Consider the following 9,488-nt stretch of genomic DNA (forward strand, 5'->3'; position numbering starts at 1 on the left):
TCTGCTCTCCTGTTCAGTCAGATAATGCCCAAATAAAGAAATCAATATAAAAGCACCTCACACTGCACAAGGCAGATGAACCTGGCCAAAAAGTTCAGTCTAGTTGAACAACTTATATTATTTTGTATCATTTTAAGGCATGCTGTCTTGAACAATGTGCTTTTAAGCAACCAGGAATGTAGAAGTGGGGAAAGAAACTTGGCTTTGTCTTGCTCCTCTTAATTTTCACAAAGCTTGGAGGATTTTCCTAAAAGGGTTAAGATAGATGGAGAATTAGACAAAACGAACTTAAAAATCCAATAGGTATTGTGGAGGGCTTTTCTTTTATGGATGCTTTTACATCAGGAAGCAGTATTTATGAAACAGAAATAGACTCTAGGAATAAATTAGGCACTGGGAAAAGAGGTGGGTGTAGCAGAGGAGTGAGTACTTGGAAAGTGGGGAGGGTGAAGGGAAGAACAGGCATCGGTCACTTCACAATGAAGCAGAGAGAAGGTCAATTGGGTGAATGAACTTTGGTGCAACTTAAGTCTGTTGTATATGGCCAACAGTCACAGTTTTTAGAGGCTCTTATGCTGTCTCATATCACTGTAAACGGGGATGAGTTTATTTGTGTCTATTCTCTCACAACTTCCCTCATTTTCCTATCTTTTTGTTTCCCTTGGGAACTTTCTTTGTACTTGTACTAAGAGGAGACTAAGTTTTCCAAGGCTTACAAAGAATGAACACAATCCTTCCTGGGAAGTTTAATGCCTTCATGCACAACTCCTCATTTTGTTCATCCTATTAAGTCTGATTTTCCTTCCCCATCCCTCCTTTATTTAGTCTTCCTAGTTTCAAGTTACTTGTATCTCATCTTGTTCTCAGCAGTTACTCCTTCCTAAAGGATTAGCATATTTGTATGTTACTCATTTTTTGCAAAACAATGTCAGACCATATTTTCCTATAAGCTTCTTTAATCTCCAAACTGTCCCTCATTTATTCTTCTGTCTGTCTGTCTCTTGCTCCTCCTGATATTCCAAAGACAGTGCTTTAAATTACAAAACTAACTTCTCAACTTGATGCTGGGATGCGAATGACTTTGTAATGTGGGGGCAGGGAGAGAAAAGGTTTAGCATAATCAGGTGTTTGCCTTTTTATTTCTTCACCTTCATTTTTTTTCTCTCTCCCTTCTCCATAACTGCAGTGTTTGTTCTGTAAGTAGACAGCTGTATCTCTATGTTACCTTTACACTGCAGAGAGTTTATGCCACTGGAACATGAGACATTGTCTGGGTTTGTCTTTAAAACAGTGTGCAATGCAACGCACATGATACCGAAACATCCATCCTGGGTGAAACCAAAGGCCCATCTAGCCCAGCATCCTATTTCCAGCAATGGACAAGACTAAACATGAGGGGAAAGCATAGAAACAGTAAACATAGTTTGCAAGTCACAGACCTCCCAAGTCAGATCTGGTGTTCATCTATTGAATAAGCCACAATGGATTTTCCTTTCTATGAACTTGCCCAGCCATCCCTTGAATCCATACAAAGCCGCTGTGGTAGGGCCTTGCACAGCTCAGCTACACACTGTGTAAAGAACCAACTAATTTTGCTAGTTTTGTATCTTCTTCCTACCAGGCATTGGAGCTGTTGAGTTAGGAGTACACCTTCAGTGCCTGTTTACCCTCCCCATGCCACCTGGGATTTAATACATCTCTTCTATTCTTTCACCATCAATTTCTTTCAGGCCAAAGCCACTTACTTATTCCTCATATGGAAGCTGGATCAAACCTTTAACCAGACTTTCAGCCCTCTCCTCAACCTATCCTGTACAACTGTCTCCTTTTCAAGACAGGGAGAACCAGAATTGTGCACTGTTCAAGACAGCAACACACCACGGTCTTATACTGTGGAAGAAACTTTTTACCTGCTAGTTCTGGTTTTCCTTCTCATGTTTTTTTACTGTTCCTTCCCCTAATCTTTATCACAACTGCTCAGAATAACAGTATCATCTGCAAATTGTCAGCCCAATTTCCCCACATACCTGTTTGAAATACTCTAACATGCTAGTCAGCATTGACTGCTGCACATACAGAAACAACACTGAAGGTTTGGCGACAGAAAGGCTATTGCTGGGACTGGAGGGTAGGTTCCCTCCAAAGAAATACATATCATTCTCCATTACCTGTCCCTACATCTTTACTACTTTATATGCAACATTTTTCATGCATGCCTAGGAATAGGTGTCAGCAGAACACATCACTCCAAATCAGCAGGGCTTCTGTGAGGAGCTGAATTAGTTACTAGTTGCAGGTGAAAGACCTCTGATCTTAAAAAGCCCAGGTAGGAGCTTGAGTCTTTCTTTGGGTTTGTTTCTTTCTTTTCAAAGCTTTCCCCATAATCTAAATGCTTGAACCAGTGCTGCATTACCTCTGAGTGCATACTCACTGAGAGTCAGAGGTCTGTGTAAGTTACACTGCAGAACCCAGACTAAACACATAAAACAAGTACGAACTGTACTTTGCACTGATTCAGTTTAATTCAATGTAAAACTAACAGAACCGTAACTTACAGCAGCTTTGCCTGCTGACATGAAGAACTCAGAATAGGAGATAACAGATGAAATTCCCCTGTTATACCGGTATTGTAGTTAGACATTTCCAAAGCAAGAACTCCAAGCACACTTCAGTTAAACAGCCCCTGAACTGTGTGTCTGCTCTCTCTGCTTAACACATCCCTGCTCAGTGAATCAGTCAAAGGTTTTTGTTGGTTTTTTTTTGTTTTGTTTTAACATACTCAGCTTACGACTGTGCAAATAAGATTCCCAAATCCATTCCTCAGATCAAATAAAGGTAATTACAGAGCTTACTGTGGGCGATTCCCAGTGGGAGGGTGGGAGTGGCCACGGGTGGGGCTGCAAGGTGAATACTGTACATGCACAACAGAGAAAATGGGAATGTACCACACCCATCATAAAACATGCTGCCACAGCCAGCAACAGAAACCATTAGGGTGGATCATCATACACACCTTCTCATAAAGACAGAAAGATGGCATGAGATCCCAGGATGAACTCTCAAGTCACAGGGAGATGAGCATGACTCACTGAGAGAGAAAAGGAACTTAAAACAAATTATGAGGCTGCTGAAGGATCTATGCCATTTGTCCCCCATGTTCCCCCTACACGATGTTCCCCAAAGAGGATGAGTAGGGTACACCCCATTGCATACAGCCCTTAAGCTATCAATAGGTAATTCGTGGGAACAGCTTACTATTAATCACGTGTATTACACCAGCACATAAGGAGCAAGGGACCGGGCCACAAGACGTTACATGCTGGGTACAGAGCAGCTGACAGTTCCTGACCCATGCTGTGTGTTACAGTGGTTCTTGCACTTACTGAAACATTAACCAATGTCATCTCTTTAAACCCAGCTGACATTTCCTTTTCAATTAAAATCTAATGAATTCTAGAAAAAGAGATCTCACAGAAAATGCTGTTGATAGCCCATAGTCTGTTGTGTCAACCAGGAACTAGAATAGTTATAGTAGAAGGGAAAGGGATATGTTGGAATGTATCAGAAGAACTAACAATGCGATAGAAGAAAGTAAAGTGATGTGGACTGTCATTGCAGGGAGAGGGAATGAAAGAGGATGGGTAAAGGAATACTCAGCAGGTGACACCCTACACAGTAATAGCAGAAAGGGACACTGAATAGAAAAAAAGGTGGTGCAAAAGAGGGCGATTATAAAAGGTAAGAATGAAGCACAGATGCAGGGACAGTGAGGGATACCTGGAGAAAAGCAAAGGGATAATTCCCAAGCATATTCTCCTTGCTTCCATCATCTGCAGTTCATGATTTTTGATCCAAAGAAGGCATCTAACTACCATCCAACTTAATGGCTAGCTGCTTTCTCTTTGCTTCTTCCTCTGACTTTTCCATGTCCCATGATTGCAGTGACCCCTGCTATATGTGTTGCATCTAAATATCGCCACTCCCCAGACCCACTGCAGAGTAAAACTTGCTCTGAATTCAGCCCAAAGAATTCAGTTACACACTTGCTACAATCAGCCTATGAACACGCTATGCCGTTATCTCCTGTGCTGGTTTGACCTGCCAACCAAGTTGGTTATTCATGAAAGAATCACAGAGTTTCTGTATCATATTAACTACTTCAACCCTTGGAACTGTGTCTGACTTCATGCTTAGATGTCTAGTATAAAGCAATGAAATTTCATACTCCTCATTCAGGAAACAGAGCAATCATTCATTCAGAAAACAGGACAGGGTATGCAAAGGGTTTGGAAAATACCATCAGAGTTGCTGGGCTGGTAGGGAGAGGTAACAGCTTGTCTTATTAGGTTAACTGGTGTAGTTGGAAAACGTATTCGTGTTTATTATGAAGAGGGAAAAATCCAAATGCCAAACTCACCCTCTTAGCTAAGTTTTTCCACACTTGGTTTCTGTCCTGAGCTCCCTTTCTGCTGACTTCATTATATACCTGTGAGGGGCTTTTCTCCATCAAGGACTTGCCAAGTGATGGGGCTGCTCAGTCTACAAGAAATAGTGTTATCTCAGCCGTACTGCATGAATTCCTGCCACATTTTCTACTTGTGCATAAACGAATACTTTAGCATTAGAGATAAAATAGATGCCCAAAATCCATAGGATATGCTAAGGAGCAATCCTGGGACCTTCTTTTCTGTGTTTTGAGTGAATTGCTGTACACTTGGGGAATATCTGCTGTGTAAACACTGTGGCGTGTCTACATCTTGAATGCAACATGTTGTTTTGGTCCCAGAAGGGTGTTAGCAGAAGTTGTTCAAGGGAGGGCTGCAGGTATAACCAAAAGCTTCAGAATGGGGATTTACTAAGGAAGTTTCAGCCTGGAAAAGAGGAAAATGGAGCATGGATGTAATAAATCACAGTCTTCTGCAAGGACTTTTTGAAGGTTGTTTATACAGAGAGCTGTAGTATTTTATAAGTGTGTTCCTAGAGCAGATTAAAAACCTGCTGCAAACACCCCACTCTTCTCTCCACCTACCAGGAAGCTCCTCACCACTCCTGCTTCAGAGCACATCTGGACACAGTGGCAATTACCCTAAGTCTCTCTAGAGCACACAGTGGTATTCAGCCTTGCCTACAGGTAGCTGTTGATGAAAAAATAAACCCTGATAATTCAGGAATGATCTCATAAAAAATGGCATCCTTCTCTTAGGTGAATTCACCTTCATGTAGGTGACCTGAAATTTGGTAGACTTCTTAATGGCCTGTGACATTGCAGACTGCTTCACTGTCTATCACTCTTCAGGTTCTCAGAGAACTGCCAGATCCAAGCTGCTTCCTCATCATTTTCCCATTTGTCATTACATCTTCTGCTATTTCATAATGCCACCATGTTTCTAGTACCCACTTCCCTTCAGTAATATTTGTGTTAGCAATTTTAATTTACTACTACATGTGGATATCATTAATTTATTTACTTTCTCTCAAATCTCTAATGAAAATAATAAATTACATTAGACTTAATGTTAAACTCTAACATCTCCCTCTAGACAAACCTGCTCAGTTTAGACTTAGCAAATAAAGTTCATCATTATTCTAGACAAGTGTCAGTTCATGTAACAAGCCTCAAACCCAAACCCACATGGGATTATTCCACAACCAGACCTACTTGAGTAGAATCCACACTTCTATGGAGTTCTGAAAACCATCTATAAACACATGAACTCACGCACTGTTGTAACATTCAGGCTGTTTATAACACTCTCAGAGTCACTATTCCATAGGAATTGATTCACATGGAGAGATGTAACATCATGCAAGCTGTAAAGAGCTGTAGCCAAATGCTTCTTCCTCTCCAAAAGTTACTAAGAGCAAACACATCCCATGTAATATGATGTAGAAAGGGTTTCATGGTTGCAAACTTTCTTCACCCATAGTTGAAATTATCACTGCTCTTGCCCTGATGAATTAAGCTTGTTTCCCACATGCTCCTACTAAATATGAAGATGTCATTTCCAGAGATAGCTGAATGTGGGCAGTAACCACTACCTACCCATGACAGGATTGAGCTCAGAGCCCTTGAGTAAGAAAGCAAAAATAGCATAGTTAGACTCCCAAACAGGTCTAAATTCAGAAGAGCAGAAAATACCACCCTTAGACGCTCTATAACATCTATTCAAGTATGCTATAATCAAGGTCCAATACATACTATTAAGAGAAGCACAAAGCAGTAAGGAATTGGAACCAGAGTTTAGTGCTGTGCAGATTGAAATCCTGCTCCTGGAGATGCTTTCTAAAAATAGAGTAAGCCTTACTGACAAGAATGTTAGCGATCAACAAAGCCATCACCAACCACAACCCAGCATAGTGCTTGGTGTCAATATGTCAGCAATAAGCTTAGAAAAGTCTTGAATTTATTGTAAACCACAAAAACTTCTGATTCTCATTGACAAATTCCTTTTCTTCTGGAAGTTTCCCATATGAATTATTACATGTAGAAATATTCCTGTCTCCATGGCAAGTGTTAGGCACAAAATTTTGGTCATTTCTACAATATTTGGAACTTGACATCATTCAGGGACAGATTTTTAACTATAGACTGGCTTCTCTGACTCCTTTCTCACAAAAGAGTCCGGAAAAAAAGAAGTCCCAAATAGTTACTTCTTTCTTACAATGAAAAACATTGGCATGATGAGGAGAGGAAAAAAAGATGATTTAGTGTTTTGGGGAGGGGGCAGAGAAGAGAGTAGATCACAGAAGCCAGTGTCAAGCAAGGATCAGTGAGCTGCCTAAGGCATGCACACAGAATGAATTATGAATTGGGGAACATCCAAACACACCTTCCTCTCATGAAAACTGATCTCAGCCCCAAGGGATGGAGAGGGCATTTACAGTAACATGCAGCGTTGAGTGCAGTTGGGATTGCTGAGGCCGAGCTTTGATGAAGTGTATCACCAGCAAAATAGCCAGAAAAGACACAAACCCCAGAATTGTTTAAGCTATGGATTGCTGCCACAGGACTTCAGTCATGCAGAGCTAATAGATCAGCTGCTGCTATCTTGCTTATCCAAACGCTCAGCTGAGGTTACAGTTTCTCACTCTTTTCTTCTTGGAAGATAGTTATCACATCACCGGAGCCCGGGATTGTCACGCAACATTTACAGAAGTCAAAATGACATAAGCTAAGGAGAAATGGTTCCAGCTACATCTGGGATAATCAGACACCTTTTTCCAAATCAAAGCATCATTGTTTTTTTTAACACGTCCTCCAGCTTGACAACCCACAATTTCCTTAAGCTCTCTGTCTCCCAGGAACACTTTATTGTAAATGATTTCATGTAATCCCGATTACTGACAACCTCTACTGACTGTAATCTCTTGTCTTAAGGAGGATTTGCCAGTAAGTGGTCTGATTTCTCGTTGTTAAATTCTCTATTAAGAATGCAAAGTGGTTTTGTTGTTTGGGGTTTTTGGCATATATTCTTTCGACAATTAAAGTTAGTGTCACAAAGGGACATTTTAAAAACAAGAAAATGAGATTTAAAGAACTGGAACGGCAAAGGGGCTTCAGTATATTAATTTGGCAGTTTCTACTTATCTGTATTCACAGCCAGTCGTGATACATACCAGTGCAAGTGAGGCTGCAAATGGCTTTTGGAGTGAGCAGGTTGGACTCCAAGAAAAACTAGGAGGTCAGACGTATGCAACCAGAGGTTTTTCTCTCACAGCAAGACGTATCCATAGCATGCCAGCTCCAGGATAAGGATAACTCAGAGAGGCAGCTGTTCCTGAGCTGCTGAAGAATGGTGCTGATCTTAATGTGTAAACTGAAAACAGCACTGTGGTAGTAGGCCTGGGATTCTTCCCCCACGGGAGATCCCTCTGAAATGGATTCCTGACAAAGGCATTAAGTAACCACCACTGAATGCAGACAATCATCTTGACATTGTTTTAGTACAAGGCTGTCTCTCCTTTAATATTCAGTAAAGCACTTTCACTATGCAGGGAGGATTTTTATCGTTTTAAACCAGCCGTAAAACACCTCATTTCTCATCAGCCTCCTTGAGAGCAAAATTAAACTCATAAACAAAAGTTTTGGAGGGGAGACACAATAATAATTTGCTTTTCCTGGTTGTTTAGTATTGGCTGTCCAAATAATCATGATATATTCACTTTGTTTCCAGAGAGGAAGTGTGGTTGCCTTCAGTAAGCAGAGCCAGAGCTTTCTAACCTGTTGAATTAGCTCTTTATAGATAATGCTTCTTTTTACCTGGCTCTATCACAGATACTAATGGTAAACACAATGAGAAGAGAAAAGCTTCAGGCATTATCTAAAATCCAGAGCTTTTAGACTTACCTATTTTGTTATTTTCATTAATCTTTCTTGAAGCTCCTCCTTTTTCTTTACTTGTGACCATTTGTCAAATGTCTCTTGCAATGCAAAAGCCATTGGACAAGAATCCTAACTTACAAAAGCTTTTCATAAAATTCTAATGTATAAGACCACAAACTGGGAAGCTAGGTTGAAAAATTGCAGTGTAAAAGAGAAGTCAGACACAGCTTTGTATAACCTGAAGATAAGTGGGAAACCAGCACTAAGAGGGCACAGTGTGGAACACTTACAAATATACACACATGTATTTCCTACTTGTCAGTTTTCCCACCTGCTTCTTTCCAGGTGAGAGTCAGTAGGAAGTCTATCTCCTCATCAGCCTCAAGAAAAGAGTCTGCACCTAAGAAATCTCTGAACTTTATCTAACATCATTTTTTCCTGATATACTACTATAGGTCTCATACTTGATTTCCAAGGCCCATTGTGCTTTATCCCCTCAGGCAGTGCAGTCTTACTCATCATAAATATAGAGTTACCTTTGAACTATAAAGACAAAAAGGTTTTCCACATTTCTAGGTGATATATCTTTGTTAATCAAACCTAATAAAGCCCTTAGTTATTTACCTAACAGCCATTTAAACACGTGGCAAAGACCTTGCAAATTAACTCTTGAAGTGGTTTTTTCCCCCCTACTTGTACAAATCTAAGTATGAACATAAGAAATCTTGACATAGGCACAAACTTGGTGCAGCGTTATATGTGTGACATAAGAGGGTGTATGGTTCCAGTGCACAAGGACTGGGAAAACCCATGATAGAAAACAAAATCCAAGAAGATTAAATGTGTTCCTCTTAATCCAAAGAGCACCATCAGATATGTCTCGTATACCCAAAGATCAAAGATTGGGAACTTGAGAGGAGATCCACCTAACAAAAACAGGTATGGAATGATGGAGTTATTTACATCTCTCAGATACATTTAATAATGCAAAATAGAATGAAAAGGCTGAAGGGATTGGTACTAATGAAAAAGCAAAATGAAACCATCAGTCTGTAGCAATCATCAGTCTGAGTAATCCTACCAAAACCCTCTTCATTTGGTATAGTCCCATGGAAAGCAACAGGGGTGCATCTATATTCTCTCAATAAAGTAATATTGTTCAATT

At 40.3% G+C, this 9,488-nt stretch overlaps 1 long non-coding RNA gene across 1 annotated transcript in view; it reads right to left on the reverse strand.

The window, feature by feature from the left end:
- LOC133277868 (uncharacterized) overlaps positions 1 to 9,488 on the reverse strand; it is a 46,782-nt gene that overhangs the window by 28,751 nt on the left and 8,543 nt on the right. The window lies entirely within an intron of this gene.

This window comes from Pezoporus flaviventris, unplaced genomic scaffold (assembly GCF_033815535.1).
Source record: "Pezoporus flaviventris isolate CSIRO_AGI_PZ_B2104156 unplaced genomic scaffold, CSIRO_AGI_Pfla_v1 ptg000063l, whole genome shotgun sequence".
NCBI classification, from domain to species: Eukaryota; Metazoa; Chordata; class Aves; order Psittaciformes; family Psittacidae; genus Pezoporus; species Pezoporus flaviventris.